General features: G+C 46.0%; 1 non-coding gene across 1 annotated transcript; it reads left to right on the top strand.

Annotated features, from left to right (window-relative positions):
- The first annotated feature begins 20,136 nt into the window (after positions 1 to 20,136).
- TRNAY-GUA (transfer RNA tyrosine (anticodon GUA)) lies at positions 20,137 to 20,222 on the top strand. Its single transcript is given in 2 exon segments — positions 20,137 to 20,173; positions 20,187 to 20,222. It is a non-coding gene; the product is annotated as a tRNA-Tyr (tRNA).
- The last annotated feature ends 568 nt before the right edge of the window (positions 20,223 to 20,790 follow it).

Raw genomic sequence — 20,790 nt, forward strand, 5'->3', positions numbered from 1 at the left:
CTGGAAATGTCAATTAATATCTTGTAGGGATCAGCGCATAAAAAATACCCGGAAATAAGAAAAGCAGCTATTTTCTGATGCTAAAACCACTTTGACACTTAATCGCTTTCTCGTATCTTATTGTATAAAATGAATCCTCTTTCCATAAGTCTGGGCTCAGGAAACCTGTGGGCACATTGGGCGAGTGTTATTTTGAACAATCAATAAATTATTCTGTCTGGGAATTAAGTGGCAGAAGGCCCCCGTTACAACAAATCAAATCAGCATGCAAACTAGTTCTGTTTCAGTGATCAAAACGGAGATATAACTAAGAGTTACCTCTGTGAAAAGCAGTTTTACCTTAGACAGAAATATTTATTCTGATTGCTGGAATACAGCTTTTTAGATATCGGATCAGATGTGCATAGCAAGATATTTTGTTGACCTATATGGGAGGAGGGGAGGGGTGGAGTAGAGTCTGCTTATTGCAAACCATTGATTTACTTTTTTGCTCAGTATCCTTACACTGCTCGCGCTTTCACTGCTTGTCTGTAATGCTGCTTGCCTCCCTCTACCTTCCTTCCGCTGTCCATTGTTCCTTGCCTCCTCCCACCAGATCTCACTGTCCCTCATGTATGTTGCTTGCACCCTCCTGCCCTTCTCCTGCTGTCAGTGGTAACCCCACCACCCTCCTGCATTATCGCGTGCACCAGTCCCCTCACAATACTTGTCCATACCCCCGCTCATGTTGTTGCTTGCCCTACCCCGACATGTTGATTGCCTCACCTCTGACTCGTCGTTGCTTGCCCCATCCCACTGCCCCCTTCCCGTATTGCTCATTGCCCCACCCCCTTCCACTCTCTTAAATTGTTGCTTGCCCTGTCCCCCTCCCACATTGTTCAAGTTCGAGTTCAAGTTCGGGCATTTATATAGCGCACTACTCACCCAGAGGGTCTCAAGGCGCTAGAGGGAGGGGTTCACTGTTTGTCGAAAAGCCAGGTTTTCAGTTCTTTTCTGAAGGAGATGTGGTTCTGAGTAAGGCGGAGGTGGGTGGGGAGTGAGTTCCAGGTCTTGGCAGCCAGGAAAGAGAAGGATCTGCCACCCATGGTGGTTTTTCGGATGCGCGGGACTGCGGCGAGGGCTTGATTGGATGATCTTAGTTGGCGGGTGGGATTGTAGAAGGACAGTCGGGTGTTGAGGCATTCGGGTCCTAGATTATAAAGGGCCTTGTGTGCGTGGATAAGAAGGCGGAAAGTAATTCTTTTGTTGACGGGAAGCCAGTGGAGGTTTTTTAGGTGTCCGGTGATGTGCTCTTGGCGCGGGATGTCTAATATGAGTCTCGCTGACGCGTTTTGGATGCGCTGGAGCTTTTTCTGCAATTTTGTTGTGATTCCGGCGTAAAGTGTGTTGCCATAGTCCAGTCGACTCGTGACCAGTGCATGGGTGACAGTCTTTCTTGTGTCGAGGGGGATCCAGCGGAAGATCTTTTTGAGAATGCGAAGGGCGTTGAAGCAGGAGGACGATACGGCGTTGACTTGTCTGGACATTGAGAGAGAGGAGTCTAGAATGAAGCCAAGGTTACGAGCATGGTCTGTGGGTGTGGGTGCTGATCCCAAAGCGGAAGGCCACCAAGAGTCGTCCCAGGCAGAGGGGGAGGATCCTAGGATGAGCACCTCCGTTTTGTCTGAGTTGAGTTTTAGGCGGCTCTGTTTCATCCATTCGGCAACTTCTTTCATGCCTTCGTGAAGATTCGTTTTGGCGGTGTTGGGGTCTTTGGTGAGGGAAAGGATTAGCTGGGTGTCATCGGCGTAGGAGATGATGTTGAGGTTGTGTTGACGTGCGATGGAGGCGAGAGGACTCATGTAGACGTTGAAGAGGGTGGGACTGAGTGAGGAACCTTGAGGTACGCCGCAGATGACTTCGGTGGGCTCTGAGTAGAATGGGGGGAGTCGGACTCTCTGGGTTCTCCCAGCTAGGAACGAGATGATCCAGTCCAAGGCTTTTCCTTGTATGCCGATGTTGTTGAGGCGTTGTATGAGGGTGCTGTGACAGACAGTGTCGAAGGCAGCGGAGAGGTCGAGTAGAATGAGGGCCACTGTTTCTCCGTTGTCCAGGAGTGCTCGGATGTCGTCGGTCGCCGCAATGAGGGCGGTTTCGGTGCTGTATTTGGCTCGAAAGCCGTTCTGTGAGGGATCCAGGGAGTTGTTGGATTCAAGGAAGGCTGCGAGTTGGCTGTTGACGGCTTTCTCGATGACTTTGGCCGGGAAAGGGAGGAGGGATATGGGTCGGTAGTTTTTCAGTTCTGAGGGGTCTGCTGTGGGTTTTTTCAGAAGGGCGCTGAGTTCGGCGTGTTTCCAGATTTCTGGAAAGGTGGCAGAGTTGAAAGAGCAGTTGATGACATCGCGGAGTTGGGAAGCGATGATGGAGTCAGCTTTGTTGAAGATGTAGTGGGGACAGGGGTCAGAAGGCGAGCCTGAGTGGATTGAGTTCATGAGGCGAATGGTGTCTTCAGTGGTGATTGGGTTCCAGGAGCTGAGGTAGTTAGTTAGAGGGGTGGGATCTAAAGGAGGTGGGGCGGGTTGGTCACTAGGAGTATTCTTGAAGCTATTGTGGATGTCGGCAATTTTGTTGTAGAAGAAGGAGGATAGCGCATCGCAGAGGTCTTGGGAGTTAGTGATGTCGTTGGATGCTGCGGAAGGGTTGGTGAATTCTTTGACGATATTGAAGAGTTCCTTGCTGTTATGAGAATTGTTGTCGAGACGGTCCTTGAGTGCTGATTTCTTGGCGGATCGAATCAGTTGGTGGTGTTTGCGGGTGGCTGTCTTGAGGGAGGCCATGTTGTCTGAGGTTTGTTCTTTTCTCCAATTCTTCTCCAGGATGCGGCAAGTCTGCTTGGATTTTTTAAGGTCATCATTGAACCAGGGAGCCTTTTTGCTGGATGATTTCAGCTGGTGTTTTTTCAGGGGTGCTAGTTCGTCCGCACTGAGGGTAATCCATTGCCTGAGGTTGTTGGCCGCTTGGTCTGGGTCCGTTGCTAGGGTGGGAGGGTTTTGGTTGAGTGATGTGAGGAGTTGGTCGGTGTGATTGTGAGGCCTGTCACGCCCCTCCTACATTGTGTTGATAACCACACAGTGGCGGCCAGTCATTTTAGGCGGAAGAGGGTGGACAGGACACACACAAATACACACTCACTCACACACCTGCACTCACTCACACACATCCATTCACAACACTCATTGCCACATTTTCAAACAAGCACCAAACATTAATTCAACAAATAATCACACTTGCCTGCCGCTCTGCCTCGGAGGTCCCAGGAGGGTTGGGGCTGCTTCCTTCCCTCATTTGTTGACCCCACCCACCCCCACCCCCACGAGGACTGTGGAGTTTACTGGTCTAGGTGTTAATCTGCAGTATGTGCTAGAATTTACATGGCGGACTGCCTTCAGAATTTGAATTGCCTTTCTGCTGTTACTTCCAAAGGTGTTGTTTGGTGGTGAGAGATGGTGACTTCTTTAATGAGGTGAGGTGAAACCCTACAACAGCTGACTTCACTCAGCTGTCTTTACAGCTTACTCTTCAAATCAGTTCGGTTGCCGGAAATGGTTCCCAATGTAAATGTTCTAGTCCATGTAGTAAAAAAACACCTAGCCACATGCTAGAATATAGCCATTCACCATTGGCAAGCCATTTCTACTGATTTTGTCACCAATTTACCTTGTTCTGAAGGTTGTTCAGTTATTAGAGAACTGCTGATACTTGAGTAATAAGGTTCATTTCACCTGGTTCTCTCAAACAGTACTTGAAAACACACATTTTTTTTACATTATATTGTTTGTTTGCATGATATTCCCACTAAGATCTTTTCTGATCATGACGAACAATATGTTTCTAGTCTTTGGAGATTCCTTTTGCCTGGCAATTGAACAAGCACTTTCATCGGGGTTTAACTCGCAGACCAAGGGCAAACCAACATTTCAGAACAGAACCTCTAGTTTTATGTTAAATTGTCTCTCTGTAATTGGAAGGTGTTATTGCCTCAGTGGAATTTGCATGGAATAATGCTGTTCATTTTGCAACTAGATTCTCTTTTTTTTTTTCATTTTACAATTTACGGGATGCACCCTGGGGGTCACTGAGTTTTTTTAAAGGATCATCTGGTTTATGAATTCCCTGACCTAACTCAGTTATATAATTGATAATCTAAAGGAAGCAAAGGTACATATTTGTATCTCTGCCTATGAAAGTTGTAGTAACATGCCATGAACATGAAGCTTTACGGTGCCAAATATCACAGGAAGTGATGTGATATAATATCCCTGGAAGTACTGTTTGTTTTTCAAGGTGAAAGCTATTTTTTGATTACATCAGACATTATCTTTATGTACCTTTTTCTTGACCCGATGTAATTGAGACAGTGACTCTCCATGTCTTCTTACTGAAACAAATTCTGATTTTCGAGCTTGGTAAAAATGGTAGGCCCAGATTTGTAGCTCACTTTAAATATTATCTGCCGATAATGGCCAGTGAAGTCTCAGTTGTCAGCAGGAAAGGCAAAGCATATGTGCAAAACACGCATGATTAGACGATAATAATTTTAATGATCGCATTCAAAAAGAGTAATATCATATACCTTCCCCCACCGTCATGCCAAGGAAAGCGTCTTCCCTCCTCCTCGGTAATGCCTCCTAATGTTTCACCCCCTCATTTCTCACGCTGCTCTTCTTTCCTTCCTGACTCTTTTGCCCTCTTGTTTACTCCTTACCTCTCAGACCCCTTCTGTGACTTGTGGGACTGGCTGTTTTCACTGCATACTCCATTCCTTTTCCACACTTGGAGTGTAAGACTAGCTTCTTCTAGAAATTGTAAAATAACCGTCACCAGTGCTTTATGTGGAAGCTTTTTCATTGTTATATACAAGCCACAGTTGCTGCTTATTTTTCTTTTGCAACTAACAACCATCGACAAAGCCAGTAGTCCTGACTTCTTGTAAGTATGATGTTACTTGTTGTATCATATATCTGGATGCAATGACAAAAACAACAAAATGCCAGTTTTCAGTCTTCCTTTGAATTTGTATTTGTTGCATCTGTGAGGTACTAACCAATGCATTGTGTTTCAAAGTCTATTATGAAGCTCTGTGGTTATGATGAAGATGAATAAGCAGCTACCTATGTTATATGACACCACTTTATTAATGTAATAACTGCACTTTCACAATTGCTTTATTAACCTTCCTGCTTTCACAAATTTGCTTGAAAATGCACCATTTGTCCACTCTTTTTTCAAAATTTTCTCGGGGGGAATTCTTAGGGGGTTCGGGCTCGCGCGCTACGCGCGCTCGCTACGGTGCAGTGTATTATCTTTTTACGCCTCACCAGTTTCAAATGTAACCAGCCGCCACTGAGAGCCAGTAATAACCACCGCAGAGTTAGTAACATGACATAACCACAGTAGATAGCTCATTCCACTGGGGTGTCTGCAAGTGAACTTTGAAGATCCAAGGACAACAGACACCCCCTTTCAGGGAGGGGTGACTTCCATCTGTAGGAATGCACCAGAGATTGTGACAGCCCAACTATAACAGACACAACACAGAGTGAACATACAAACAAGGGAATGGTGAGTGTGAATTCTGAGTTCCCGGATACGTAGATGCCCCCTGGCGGAGAGGGCGGACATTGCACTTGGATATGTAGACTCCCCCTGGCGGAGAGGGAGGACATTACACTTGGATACGTAGACTCCCCCTGGTGGAGAGGGCGGACATTGCACTTGAATGTTCTCCATAAACTCTGATACCCTTTCACGCTGCTCTGGAGTCAACATCATCTGCCCCTTTCCTGACCGGGTGTTATCTCTCATTAGTGTTGTACCGTGACGTCACAACCAGGTACTGTCTTTGGTCTTTATCAGAGCGATGGGGTGTTTATCAGACTCACCTCAAAAATAACCCTGGGCGGAGAACTACGCTCCGTTTGCGGAGTTTGTGAATTTTCGGCAACTTCGCATTTCGCTGCGAGCGAGAAGCTGTCGACTACTTCGCAATCTACAGCGTAGCGTAGTAGTTTTTCTTCCTCGCGCGCTCAATAGCATTCTCGCGTGCGCGGTAATGACTTACCGTCGTTCTGCGTTTGCTTTCTCGCTTTTCTCTCCCGTTCGCGTTCGCTACGATGTTTGGAATCCGGACGCACAATTCAACCCGACTGTGAGAACGCGATAACGTCATTCGGATGCATAAATACGTCATTAGGACCCGCGATCTTCCTTAAAGCGCTATGTAGGTAAGATCGTATTTCCGAACACGCAGAAACTGCAATCTGGCACAGAATATCTCTCGAGCATGTTAAAACCTTATCAAAAATGATTATTTTGCTCAGGAAAACCCCTCAGATTGTGATTTGGCTGTATTTGTTTGGGCAAGGAGTCCTCTTTTTGTTTCTAATTTTTATTTCAAGAGAAAGGAAGTGCCCCTGTGTCTCCAACGTCCTCTTCCTGTCCACCAGGCTCCTCCCAGTGCTTTGTCCATGTACTGTTCACTTTCATTTGGATTTGGAGCTGGAAGGATCACTCTTTGTGTATGTCTGCTGCATCATAGCATTTGATTGGATTTATTGAGGACTTTTGGATTTGAACTTTTCTTTTACAAGTAAGTTTGAGAATTGGTGAACTGTAAATGTTTGTTTGGTTTGGGGTTTTTTTTAACTACAGTTTTCTGTGCTTCTCAATCTTTCTTAAAAAATATTATTGAGGGAGGCCTGTACTTTCATGAGGGGCCAAGTTTTATGTCTTTGAAATTTCATCCAGTAGGCCTAGAGGTACCCACGGGTCCAACCATGTTTCTGTGGTGTCTGTAAAACATCATGGATGGCATTGGATTCAATTGCACACTCTGTTTTAGTGTTTTTTTTTTTTTTTTGTAAAATTGGGTAACCCTAGTACTTCATGTAGTTAGTGTAGGCCTGCTTGAGTTCATTTACTTTCTGTGGGTGGCTTGGCCAGGTGGTGGCGGCCATTTTGTGTTTTAAGCCACTGTGTTTTTGCCATAGGCCTCCAAGCTTGTGGCCTACTCTGCCAGTACGCCCAAGGGTACTACTAGAGTCATCATCTTGGGTGCATGAAAGTTGTTCAACTGTTATTGTGGTGTTTAAGTTGTAAGTGTAACATCATGTAGGTCATGGATGGCTTTGGATTGATTTGCAAAATGTGTGTTTGGTGTTGAATTGCAGGTTTTGGGTGTGTGTTGAATAATATGGCTTTTTCTGTGCACTAGGTAACCCTAGAATTCAGCTCGCATAGTTTTGGTAACTTTGCACAGTGTGACAACGCGACCTTACAGTTTTTGTCTTGTTCGTGCACTGAATGTGCGTGCTCGGGCACGCGGTAACGACGTTTTGTACAATTCGCGCTGCCGAACACGCCTATTTTGCAATCTCGCGAGCAATATGTCTCGAGTTGCATGAAACCTTCTCGAAAATGTTGATGCTGTTCATTTTGCTAAAGAAACTCCAAAGGTTGTCATTTGGTTGTAGTTTTTGGAGCATGGACCACTTACTGTTTCTGTCCTCTATGTACTTTGTTGTTTGAGGGTGGCCTGACCATGTGGGTGGCGGGGCGGCCATTTTGTGAAGCCAAGCATTGTCCTTTTGCCGTAGGCATGTATTGTCTGTCTTCTCTTTCTTTTCATTTTGTTGGGGATGGCCAGGCCATGTGGGTGGCGGCCATTTTGTGAAGCCAAGCATTGTCCTTTATTTATTTATTTATTTGGGGCAATTTTTAGAGCGCGCAAATACCCGAGGGTGTCTCGGCGCTGTGTCACAGAACTCTCCGTAGGAAAGGAAACTAGGCATAGAATAGCCATGTTTTCAGATTTTTTCTGAACTTAAGCAGGGTAGGTGCACACTTAAGGTGGAGAGGGAGAGTGTTCCACAGTCTAGCTGTGGCAACGGTGAAACGTTTGTCTCCCCAGTTAGCCCTTCTTGTGCGGGGGACTGTTAGCAGATGGGCAGAAGATGAACGCAATGTTCTTTGCTGTTCAGGTGGGCGAAAGGCTTGTTTTAGAAATAGGGGGCCATGGTTATGAATGGCTTTGTACGCTATGCACAAGGCTTTAAATTTGATGCGGCTCCTTACCGGCAGCCAATGCAGCTGTTGGATGTAGGGGGAGACAGATGCAAATTTAGGAATGCGTAGCAGGGTCCTAGCTGCTGCATTCTGTACAGTCTGTAATTTATTAAGGACCTTTTGTTGTGCATTTAGGAGTAAGGCATTACAATAGTCAGTCTTGGAAAAGACTAGCGTGCTGACTAAAGTTTTGCCTGCGGAAGATGGTAGGTAAGGAATGAGTTTTTTGATTTTTTTTAAGGTGTGGAAGGCAGATGAGACCACTGAGTTTGCGTGCTGCTGGAAGGACAGTTTGTTGTCGAAGATGACCCCCAAGTTTCGTACCTTGACCACTGGTACTGGAGGTTGTCCCAATTGTTGGGGCCACCATTGAGGAGACCAGGTTGGTTGTAGTCTCCCGAATGTCATCACTTCTGTTTTATCAGAATTTAGCTTGAGGCAGTTTGATGACATCCAGGAGCTTATTGCTTCCATGCCAGATTGGAAGTTTGACGCTACTGTTTGGCCATCATCGAATACGGACAACACCAGCTGTGTGTCGTCTGCATGCCGTAGGCATGTATTGTCTGTCTTCTCTTTCTTTTCATGTTGTTGGGGATGGCCAGGCCATGTGGGGGCAGCCATTTGTGTGACCTTCCATCGTGCTTAAGTTTTGTCGCAGGCCTACAAACTTGTGATTTCTTCTGCCAGTAGGCCTAGAGTCCCAGAGGTAGTCAGCGCAGAGGGGGGGTTTGATGTAGCGGTTTCTATTTTGTCTGTTGAATTAACATCATTTAGGGCCTGGATGGCAATACATTGAATTCCCAAATGTGGTGTTTGGGGTGCAGTTAACTGTTTGGGTATGTGTAAAAAAACTGTAAATGTCTTTGTTGTTTGTGTTGTTGTGTAACTTTCAAACCTTTTAGCCATGGGGATTTTCTTTTTTGTGCATTAAGCTGTGATGTGTAACAGGCATCCTCCTTTTTCAGGCCATATAGGTATATAGGCCTGCTTGAATTTATTGTTTTCTGGCCTTTGCCCATGTACCTGTGAATGTGATATGTGCCCATGTGGCTGGGAGCTGTGGTGGTAGTGTGCTGTTTTGTTTTTGACAAATTGGCCTGTGTCTTGCCATTGTTCCTGTTGGCTTACTACTATTCACATCCCCATTGCTATCTGCTGCAGGTCACTGATGCTGCATCCATCCTAAATGATGCACAAATTAAGGATAAACAAGTTCCACTTCCACTACATTTGCTTTTTGCTATTCTTACTCTTACTGAGTGTACTAATACTTCTAGTAGTAATTAAAATTAAAGCTAAACAAATTCCACATTCGACTGATGTTATTCTGGCTTCTTTGCTTGTAGGTGCACAAAAGACTGAAGACTGAGAGGAGGTGTCCGTCATCATTCATCACCTGTTCTACTGCCAGACGGACATCCTTCTGTACTACGTCACGTGTGTGACTCACCTTACCAGACATCATTCTCAGCAACTTGTGCAACTGAGTGCTGCTGCAGTGCTGACATCTGAAGAAGATGGGCCCAAAGAAAGCAGGTATCAGGTCCTCCAAGACCAAGAAAGCTGCTGAGAAGAAGGAAGAACAGAAAAAGGGAGTGCCCCTGAGTCTCCAACGTCCTCTTCCTGTCCACCAGGCTCCTCCCAGTGCTTTGTCCATGTACTGTTCACTTTCATTTGGATTTGGAGCTGGAAGGATCACTCTTTGTGTATGTCTGCTGCATCATAGCATTTGATTGGATTTATTGAGGACTTTTGGATTTGAACTTTTCTTTTACAAGTAAGTTTGAGAATTGGTGAACTGTAAATGTTTGTTTGGTTTGGGTTTTTTTTTAACTACAGTTTTCTGTGCTTCTCAATCTTTCTTAAAAAATATTATTGAGGGAGGCCTGTACTTTCATGAGGGGCCAAGTTTTATGTCTTTGAAATTTCATCCAGTAGGCCTAGAGGTACCCACGGGTCCAACCATGTTTCTGTGGTGTCTGTAAAACATCATGGATGGCATTGGATTCAATTGCACACTCTGTTTTAGTGTTTTGTTTTTTTTTTTGTAAAATTGGGTAACCCTAGTACTTCATGTAGTTAGTGTAGGCCTGCTTGAGTTCATTTACTTTCTGTGGGTGGCTTGGCCAGGTGGTGGCGGCCATTTTGTGTTTTAAGCCACTGTGTTTTTGCCATAGGCCTCCAAGCTTGTGGCCTACTCTGCCAGTACGCCCAAGGGTACTACTAGAGTCATCATCTTGGGTGCATGAAAGTTGTTCAACTGTTATTGTGGTGTTTAAGTTGTAAGTGTAACATCATGTAGGTCATGGATGGCTTTGGATTGATTTGCAAAATGTGTGTTTGGTGTTGAATTGCAGGTTTTGGGTGTGTGTTGAATAATATGGCTTTTTCTGTGCACTAGGTAACCCTAGAATTCAGCTCGCATAGTTTTGGTAACTTTGCACAGTGTGACAACGCGACCTTACAGTTTTTGTCTTGTTCGTGCACTGAATGTGCGTGCTCGGGCACGCGGTAACGACGTTTTGTACAATTCGCGCTGCCGAACACGCCGATTTTGCAATCTCGCGAGCAATATGTCTCGAGTTGCATGAAACCTTCTCGAAAATGTTGATGCTGTTCATTTTGCTAAAGAAACTCCAAAGGTTGTCATTTGGTTGTAGTTTTTGGAGCATGGACCACTTACTGTTTCTGTCCTCTATGTACTTTGTTGTTTGAGGGTGGCCTGACCATGTGGGTGGCGGGGCGGCCATTTTGTGAAGCCAAGCATTGTCCTTTTGCCGTAGGCATGTATTGTCTGTCTTCTCTTTCTTTTCATTTTGTTGGGGATGGCCAGGCCATGTGGGTGGCGGCCATTTTGTGAAGCCAAGCATTGTCCTTTTGCCGTAGGCATGTATTGTCTGTCTTCTCTTTCTTTTCATGTTGTTGGGGATGGCCAGGCCATGTGGGGGCAGCCATTTGTGTGACCTTCCATCGTGCTTAAGTTTTGTCGCAGGCCTACAAACTTGTGATTTCTTCTTCCAGTAGGCCTAGAGTCCCAGAGGTAGTCAGCGCAGAGGGGGGGTTTGATGTAGCGGTTTCTATTTTGTCTGTTGAATTAACATCATTTAGGGCCTGGATGGCAATACATTGAATTCCCAAATGTGGTGTTTGGGGTGCAGTTAACTGTTTGGGTATGTGTAAAAAAACTGTAAATGTCTTTGTTGTTTGTGTTGTTGTGTAACTTTCAAACCTTTTAGCCATGGGGATTTTCTTTTTTGTGCATTAAGCTGTGATGTGTAACAGGCATCCTCCTTTTTCAGGCCATATAGGTATATAGGCCTGCTTGAATTTATTGTTTTCTGGCCTTTGCCCATGTACCTGTGAATGTGATATGTGCCCATGTGGCTGGGAGCTGTGGTGGTAGTGTGCTGTTTTGTTTTTGACAAATTGGCCTGTGTCTTGCCATTGTTCCTGTTGGCTTACTACTATTCACATCCCCATTGCTATCTGCTGCAGGTCACTGATGCTGCATCCATCCTAAATGATGCACAAATTAAGGATAAACAAGTTGGACTTCCACTACATTTGCTTTTTGCTATTCTTACTCTTACTGAGTGTACTAATACTTCTAGTAGTAATTAAAATTAAAGCTAAACAAATTCCACATTCGACTGATGTTATTCTGGCTTCTTTGCTTGTAGGTGCACAAAAGACTGAGAGGAGGTGTCCGTCATCATTCATCGCCTGTTCTACTGCCAGACGGACGTCCTTCTGTACTACGTCACGTGTGTGACTCACCTTACCAGACATCATTCTCAGCAACTTGTGCAACTGAGTGCTGCTGCAGTGCTGACATCTGAAGAAGATGGGCCCAAAGAAAGCAGGTATCAGGTCCTCCAAGACCAAGAAAGCTGCTGAGAAGAAGGAAGAACAGAAGAAGGAAGTGACACTTAAGTCTGGTGTTGACCCGAAAACCTTTTTTGGGAAAAAAAAAGTACGCCTGCAGCAGCGGTGACCGGGGTCCTTGCTGGGGCCAGCACCTCCGCATCAGTGGGCCCAAGCCACCAACCCAGGCCCAAGCAGATGAGTGGGGAAGAGGTAGCCGGCCTAATGGTGAAAAGCAGTGATACTGAGCCTGACCTAAACTTAGCGCTATCTCAAAGTAGTACAGAATCCATGCAAGAGGAACACAGCAGAAAAGTGGTGAACAACAACACCACCCACAATAGTAGATGTTCCAAAACAGCATCCAAAACCACCGCCCGCAATAGTAGATGTTCACCCTGAGCCACCGCCCGCAATAGTAGTTTTTCAACAACCACCGCCCGCAATAGTAGATGCTCAACGAAAAGAACAACCATAACCACCGCCTGCAATAGTAGCTGTTCCACAACCACCGCCCTCAATAGTAGATGTTCCTCGAAAACAACAACCACAACCACCGCCTGCAATAGTTGTTGTTCAACAGCCACCACCCGCAATAGTAGTTGTTGTTCCTTCCGAAGTCGGGGCAGTTCAGGAAATTGAGCCTGATGCGGAGCAAGAAGAGGAAGCACCTGATGCAGGACATCTGTTGTTTTCCAAATCCCCACCAAGGAAAAGGAGGGTTAGTCCATCGAGTTCTTCGCCAAGCATCCCTTCTGATGATCTTGATCTCAATTGGGAGCCACAACAATCTGAGCATGAGAGGGAGAGACATCCCAAGAAGACCAGGCTAGGGAAAAGGAAGGTTCCAGGAAGCCTACACTTATGGAGTGCGATTTTGAACAGCCGGATAATGATGGTGATAACGAGTCAGACCCAGTCATCACAATCATTACTCCTGGGCCTGAGAACATGGAGACCAACATTTTAACCCTAGCAAGAATGGCTGCGACTAGTAGGGATGTAGCACGCATACCTCCAACATAGGCCACACCAAAAGCAACACTACCTCCAGCTTCCATTTTTACATTTGCACGGGGCCGGCAGCGTCCAGCACAAGTACCACCTCAGCAGAAGTAGGTCGTGGTACTACTGCACAGCCACATAGTGAATTTTAACACACAACCTCCAGTTCATCCGGCATTGGAAGTGGCACCTCTAGCAGGAGACAAAAGTTAAGCTCCCAGTGTGGGACTTCTTTACAGTTAGCGCAAATGAGGAGAACATTGCTACATGCTCCATTTGTCATTCCTCTGTTAATCGTGGTAAGCTTGGTACAAAGTATGGTACCGGAGGGCAAATGACCCATTTGAAAAAAAAACACCCAATCTAGTTAGGGGGAAGAAGTATGAGCTTAAATAAAGAAGTAAAATAAAACAGTAGAAAAGTTTTTAAAAAAGGTGGAAAAGTAGAAATAAAATGCAAAATATAAACTTAGGGACAGAGAGAGATAGATGATAAGTAAAAAAAGTAAGAAAAACTGTGAAAATAGGTAAAGATTGCAAAGATAAAAGGTGGATAGAAAACTAGGCCCAGAACCATAGCATAGAGCGTGAAAAACAAGATGGCCGCGCCCATCGCGACCACGTGGGTAAGTTCACACGCGATTTCACGCGAACACGCACTTTGTCGGCGTGAACAAGTAGTTGTGTTCCCGAACAAGACGTGCACCACGCGAACACGTTATACGTGACCCAGAAGAGGAAATAGGGGACGCGAGCGGGCGGGACAATTGAAAAAACAAGATGGCCACGCCCATAGCCCACCACATGGGTAAGGTCACACGTTACAATCCCCCGAACACAGAGACAGCGCCCCGAACACGCACAATGTGCTCCCGAGCAAGAAAAACGGCTCGCGTACGGGTCCAGCAAGCTACTACGCACGCTCGCGAAGCTACGCGAAGCTTGCGTAGTGCAAGAACGTCTTCGCATAGCTTTGCGTAGTGCCACTACGCGTACTACGCCCACCCCTACTCAAAAACACGCAACACCTCTGCTGCGGACCTATTCATTATGATGAAAGTTACCTGTAGGACTGGAGCAGTACGATTTTATATTTTCCTAATGAAAACCCTTCAGGCCTAGGTGAAATAAGGACTGAACTTTTATGAAGTTGACAGACGCAATGTGTGATCCTCCCCTACAATAGTCTGTGTGGAGTTGTGTTTGATGGATGTTTCATTTTGCTTTGCAGTTTTGAATAAAAGGAAGAAGGTATTTGCTAACAGCAGATTATCTGAGTCAGGAGACCCTGTTAGGGAGCGCCCTTCTGTCCTTTGGGAGTCCTGGGCTGTGTCTAAGGTGGGGACAGGCTACAAAGATATAAAAACACACAATAGCAGTCTGTTGCTTCGGGACACATGGTATATTGCAGTTAATATATGGTGTATATCAGTTGGCTCGTTGGTTCAGGGGTCTTATTCTCGCTTAGGGTGCGAGAGGTCCTGAGTTCAAATCCCAGACGAGGCCACTCTTTCCCCCCCTGTAAATTTACTATTTTTCAAGTCACATTTCGATAAATGGAAAAGAAAGGAATCGGGAAATAAACGATTTTGAAACAGCATTGAGCGTGTTTTGCATTTTAACCCAAGACCTGCCGCGCTCAAAGCAGGAATTTTAGCCCTGGACCACCGAGCCAGCTGCAGGAACAGCTAGAGGGGAGGGGTGGGGGGGGGGGCAGCGACGCGCCACATCAGCAGCAGGAGGGATACATTTCTGTTACCTGCGCTGAATGTTACAACAGAGGATGCACTCTAGGGGGCAGCAGTGTGAGACACACTGAGAGGTGTGAGAGGACACCAGCAGCGGGGCTGAGACCCCTCCAGCTGCAGCCCCTCTGTGCTCTAAAGGAGTACAGAGGGAAGTTAGGACGGTCTCTGCCCTTCTCCATTCTGATTGGTGCATCCCGAGCTCCCAGGCATACATGCCAACATTTTAGGACAGGGAGGTGGCAGATTTAAAATTAAAATTGGGAAGAATGAAAATTCCCCATTGACTTCTATTATAGAAAATGCAATTTCAGGCGGGAGACAGCTAAAATAAAGCCATTTTTGGCTTGAAATTCGTCAGTCTCCCGCCTGAATCGGGTCTATTGGCATGTATGCTCCCAGGGTCTGACCCTGCAGCCGGGACTGGGAGGCTTGGATTCTGCTCTGGGCAGTACTTCTTCTCCGGGGGTCATCAAAGGCCTCGGGGCTTATTTACAAACCCCTTGCGCCACTTTTGCGTCATTTTTAACATGGGAAATATGACGCAAAAGAGCCCCCCCATATGTGTTTTTCGTCGCATCCCCAACCCGGAGGTGGTTGGAAAAAAGTGTGGTTTTATTTTGTGCAATTCAAACTGATAATTTAAAGAGCGTCGATAGAAACACCAATCACCATCATGAGAATATTTGGTTTAACTACTGTTGTCAGGTCATCAGGTATTAGAGGAGAATTCGCGAGCAGCCCCCACCCCCCACCGTGCAGCTGATATGAGAGGATGGTGGACCTGTGAACCTGACGATGAGACCTGTGACCCTGGCGATGAGACCTGTGAACCTGGGATGAGACCTGTGCTCCTGAACATGAATCTTACAGATTCTCCGGTGCTGCAGTGGATCTGCCTGTTATGTTTACTGAAAGGTCACGCTACGACACATGTAAAGAAATAGCCGAAATAGCTCAGTTGGGAGAGCGTTAGACTGAAGATCTAAAGGTCCCGGGTTTCGGCAGATTCCTTTACTTTGGTCCTTGTAGATTGCGCAACAGATAAATATGACACACTTTAGAAACATGAAATATAAAACGTTTCTTTAATAACAGTAACCTTTTTTTCTTTCCTGTAACAGGCCTTCATTTTCATTGTTTTTTTTTCCTTCTTTCTGCTCGTGCTAGATAACTCCACACCTCCCTTCCTGTCCTCCATTTCTCCCTCAATTTACTTATGTGGACGTATATTAAGTATCATTTCAGCACAACCCCACTTGTGAGTTTCACACAGAATGCACAGTTGCACTATACCACTAATTGTGATGTTTCTCCCCCATTGTAGTCACAATTTATGAGGCTGTGCGTCACTTTTACGCCGCCGGTGCGTCACTTTTTGTGACGCACCAGTGGCGTAAAAAAATGCGCCTTGTTGCGCCATATTTACAAAGTGACGCATCTAGGTAGATGCGTCACTTTGTAAACCCCTGTGCCACATTACACCTGCGCCAGGTATAATGTATGCAAGGGGGGGCGTATTGACGCAAGGAAGGGTCGTAGAAGTGACGCAGTGAAATCTATGAGATTTCACTGCGTCACTTTTAGGATGCCGTTGCGTCAAAATCTTGCGCCTGCCTCACAGCAGGCGTAAGACTGACGCAGGCCCTTTCACATGGGGCTTGCCCCATGTGAAAGGGCGCATTGCTGGAGTAGCGTCACTTTTGTGACACACTCCAGCAATGCGTCACTTTTGCTCTTACAGATACGTCAGAAATACTGACGCATCTGTAACTCCTTGCGACATGATGCGTCATACATTAAATATGACCCATCAGGAATGTCGCAAGGAGTGCGCACTGAGAAGTGACGCATCGCTGCTTTCACGCAGCGATGCGTCATTTCTCATAAATGAGCCCTCTGTGTGTGGCTAGTACACACCGCAGCACACTTGTAAGCAAAGAATCTACTGTTCCTCTTCTGGGTGATTTTCACTCCTCGGGAGGAGGCAGGAAGACAGAGTGTGTGCTGGGGAGGTGAGGGGAGGACTGGATTTATGTGATACCAAAGCATACCTTCCAGTGCTCAATTGTAAAGAAGCCTTGGCAATGCCAATAGGAATTTCTTTTAATTGAAAACATCTCTTCAGCCAGTGGTGACTTTAGGAAAACACAATAGCTCATTATATATCCACGCTTTCATTCAACCTACCACTCATGCTCAAGCACCCGTTCATCCACCTACTGAATCATTCTTGCATTCATCTACTTTTCGATTCACATTAAAACACACACGCTTACCCAACATAAAAGAATAAAAGTATAAACATTAAACAAAATAAAATCAAACATAGCAGTGGGTTGTCATCATATTTATAGTTCCAGCATGGCTGACTGCAGAAGCAGAGTGGTAGCCATTTTGATATGGTAAAGCAATGGTACTTTAGGGACAATAATAATTCAAGATAGCCGTGTAGTTTAAAAGGATCAATCAATCAACAGCATTTGTAAAGTGCATCAGTGTCATCCCTCGGGTGTCTGGGCGCTTTGTCTCTGTCGAAGAGCCAGGTCTTGAGTCTCTTTCTGAAGTCTGCCAGCGAGGGGGCTGTAAGGAGCTGGATGGGAAGGTCGTTCCAGGTCTTAGCAGCGATGTAGGAGAAGGAGCGGGCACAGCTGCAGCTACGATGGGTGCAGGGGTGTGTGCGAGGGTGCAGGAGGGGTTGGTGAAGTTCAGTCAGTGGTTGATATAGGAAGGTTCTAGGTCGTGGAGGGCTTTGTATGCGTGCATGAGGACCGTGAATTGGCATTCCTTCTGGAAGGGGAGCCAGTGGAGCTCTCTCAAGTGCGGGGGTGATGTTCGTGAAAAACACCTCCATTTGGTACCAGAGCTGGTGACCTGCAGAACTCAGACCTACACACACACTGACCGACCATGCACACTACCTCGGCATGATCCTCAACAGCAAACTGTCTATGAAATGATAAGTGAGCGCAGTCACCTCCCCCTGCTTCCACACACTTTGCATGTGCAGCAGAATCTTCAGATGGATCCCATTCAACACCAGAAAGACCGTCACTCAGGCCCTCCTCACCAGCGGCCGTTTACTACTGCAACACCCTCTACGCCGGCATCTCCACCCGGCTCCTCAGAAGACTACAGGCCATACAGAACACTGCACAACCGCGGAACACTTTTTAACCCTCTATCTCAACAGGAATGTGCAAATAGTTTCTTTTTCTATTTATTTAGATTTTTGCAGGGCTTCTCCAAATTGTGGAGTCGACGCGTTTCAGCTCTTTTTTTGGACCTCATCAGGACTGGGGCAAAAAGGAAACCTTTTTATAATTCAAAGTGTCTCAAGGATAGGAAACAAGCGACTATCCGTGTAGCAGTATTCTGCTGGTCTATTTTGAGATCTGTGTTGAGGTCGCAATTTAGACAATGCGAATAACTTCTAAGCACTACACAGATAACTTCCTCGGGTCATATTGATTTGAATCTCTTTGTTTGAACACGCCACGTGACAAACCGTCTGTGCGGCTCAATTCCTTGAGTTTTGTTGGTGTTCGCTGCAGTCGATATAGGCAGAATTTCATCCAGACCTCTCTCGCTCCTCAGTTCAAATTATTCAGTGTCTCGAGCCCATCTTCCACCACATATTCCAACTGTAATCCATCCTCCCATTTGGTGCTCAATTTCACTACCTGCCCTTGAGAGTCCAGATGACGTATCCGGAGATTATATAAGCCTGAGATCACACCCTTGAATTATCCCCAGGCGTTGGGATAAGTAATCCCCAGAGAGGACGGGATGACCCAAGGTTGGGTACCATGGGGCATATTTACAAGCCCCGTATGCCACATTTGCATCGCAGTTGCGTCACATTTGTGACGCAGCGGTGGCGCAAAGCCAGCACCATGCTGTGGGGTATTTACAACGTGACGCATCTAGGAAGATGCGTCACGTTGTAAAGCCCTGCGCCACATGTGGGCGTTCTGACACAGTTGGGGGGGGCGTTCCAACGCAGAAATGGCTCCAAAAAGTGGCTGAGTGAAATCTACAAGATTTCACTCAGTCACTTTTACGGCCATGCTGCGTCAAAACCCTGCGCCTTCTTGAAGCAGGCGTAAGGATTGACGCAGCATGTTGGTAATAGGGGCACCCCGAGCCTTGCTGAAGCTGCTTCGTGCTTGCAACGCTACTCCAGCAATGCGCCGCCTTTCCGCCAGGGGATGCGACACGTATCTGCCCATCAGTGCGCCACGGTGCTCCGCATTATAAATGTGGCGCATCAGTGATGGCACACGGGTGGGCAGATGCGTCACAACTCTTCTGGCGCATCCCTGCTGATTAGCAGAGATGCGCCAGAAGTCGTAAAGCTGCCCCAAGTCTGCTAGTAAGGCAGTAATGCAGCTCAGACTGTGGCGCTTCCCGATTGGAACTGTCACTTTTAGAATCAAATTGGGCCCACATAACACTTCTGCAACATTCTCATAAGAACGACAGGCAACAGATCTTTAAATGCTTTATGTAAGTTTTAAAGTAATAATACAGACTATTTTCAGTAAATTTGCAGTGCATAAACCATAATTAAAAAACTGAGTACAGCTCAGAATAAAATCCGGCATAGATTTAGCATCTAAGAATAGGGGTAGAGTCTCTCTATTGTGAGAGAAATACACACTCATACAGTGCTGTGGACAGTGAAGTTCATACATTGTATGGAAAAAAACATGATTCATCACGTTTAAACAAATAGGAAACAGTCTAAAGGAAACATTTCTACATAGAAGACATTCTGTGATTTTCCCCCACCATATATGATTCGATCATTCCCACAGTCTTGATTATACAGTTTTACTGATGCAATGTTAACACAACTAGAAGGAGCAAGATTTGTCATTGGATTAGTACATTCAGCAGACTCTCTAAGACCTTTTTGTGCTGACTAGTGTCTGAATCAACAAAAAAATCACGACATAGGATGACGTCTAAACAGGATGGAAGGCAATGTTCAATATTAGCAATAGCTCACATATAGCTCTTGATTTCTATTAATAAAAATTAGCGCGCACAACAGTAATATAGCCAAAAGTAAACATGAAACACTCTAAATAAACAAATATAACTAAAACAAAACCCAAATAAAACTCTAATCCAACTCCGAGAAACCTATTTTGTTTGAGCGCTCTATCTATACAAGATAAAATACCCAATTTTTAACTTTTGGCTTCTAAAAAGAATAAATGTGAATATATCATCGAATTCAGTCACAACTCAGCCACTTTCTATTTAATTTGAACTTTCTGGCTGGTTCACAGATTTATCAAGCCATTAAATTAGTGCTTACAAATAGTCAGCTGCTTTGAACAACTGCGGTATCTTTCGGGCCATATACTATTTCATCTTCTGAGCCTTCGATAGCTCAGTTGGTAGAGCCTTCGATAGCTCAGTTGGTAGAGCGGAGGACTGTAGTGGAGTGTCTGTCATCCTTAGGTCGCTGGTTCAAATCTGGCTCGAAGGACTTTTGCAAACTCTATATTTTTCCCTCTGCTCTACAATAGAAAGAGCCTCTGTCTCAGACCCTCACACACCGGGGCTTTTCCTGCCTCCTCTCTTCACCTTGTGGAGAGAGTCGAACCGCCCGCCCCCTGTGTGCAGCCCCCGCTGCAATGCCCCCTCATCAGACAGAGCCGGGGGCCCCTGGGCTGGAGCAGCCCTGGGAGCTGGTTGTGGTGACTCTGGCATCAGGGGATGCTGCTGAGAGCGTCTGCTGGGAGGCGAGAGGGTTGCTGTGAGGTGTGAGGGAGGAGTGTGTTTGTGTGTGTATCGTGGGAGAGAGCGTGTGTGTTTGTTGAACCTCTGCCCCCCCCCCCCCTGTGTTGGTGAAGGAGTTGATAAATGACACAAACCGGTAGCATATCGGGGAGAGGCGGCTTGAAGAACAGATGAGGAGCGGCCCAGCAGGGCGAGATGCATCGGTTCCTCGTTAGTATAGTGGTCAGTATCCCCGCCTGTCACGCGGGAGACCGGGGCCCGACGGGGAGGATTCAGTCGCCTTTTTTAAAGCATGACAATTCTACCCCTATTTT

The sequence above is a fragment of the Lissotriton helveticus genome, chromosome 1_2, assembly GCF_964261635.1.
Source record: "Lissotriton helveticus chromosome 1_2, aLisHel1.1, whole genome shotgun sequence".
NCBI classification, from domain to species: domain Eukaryota; kingdom Metazoa; phylum Chordata; class Amphibia; order Caudata; family Salamandridae; genus Lissotriton; species Lissotriton helveticus.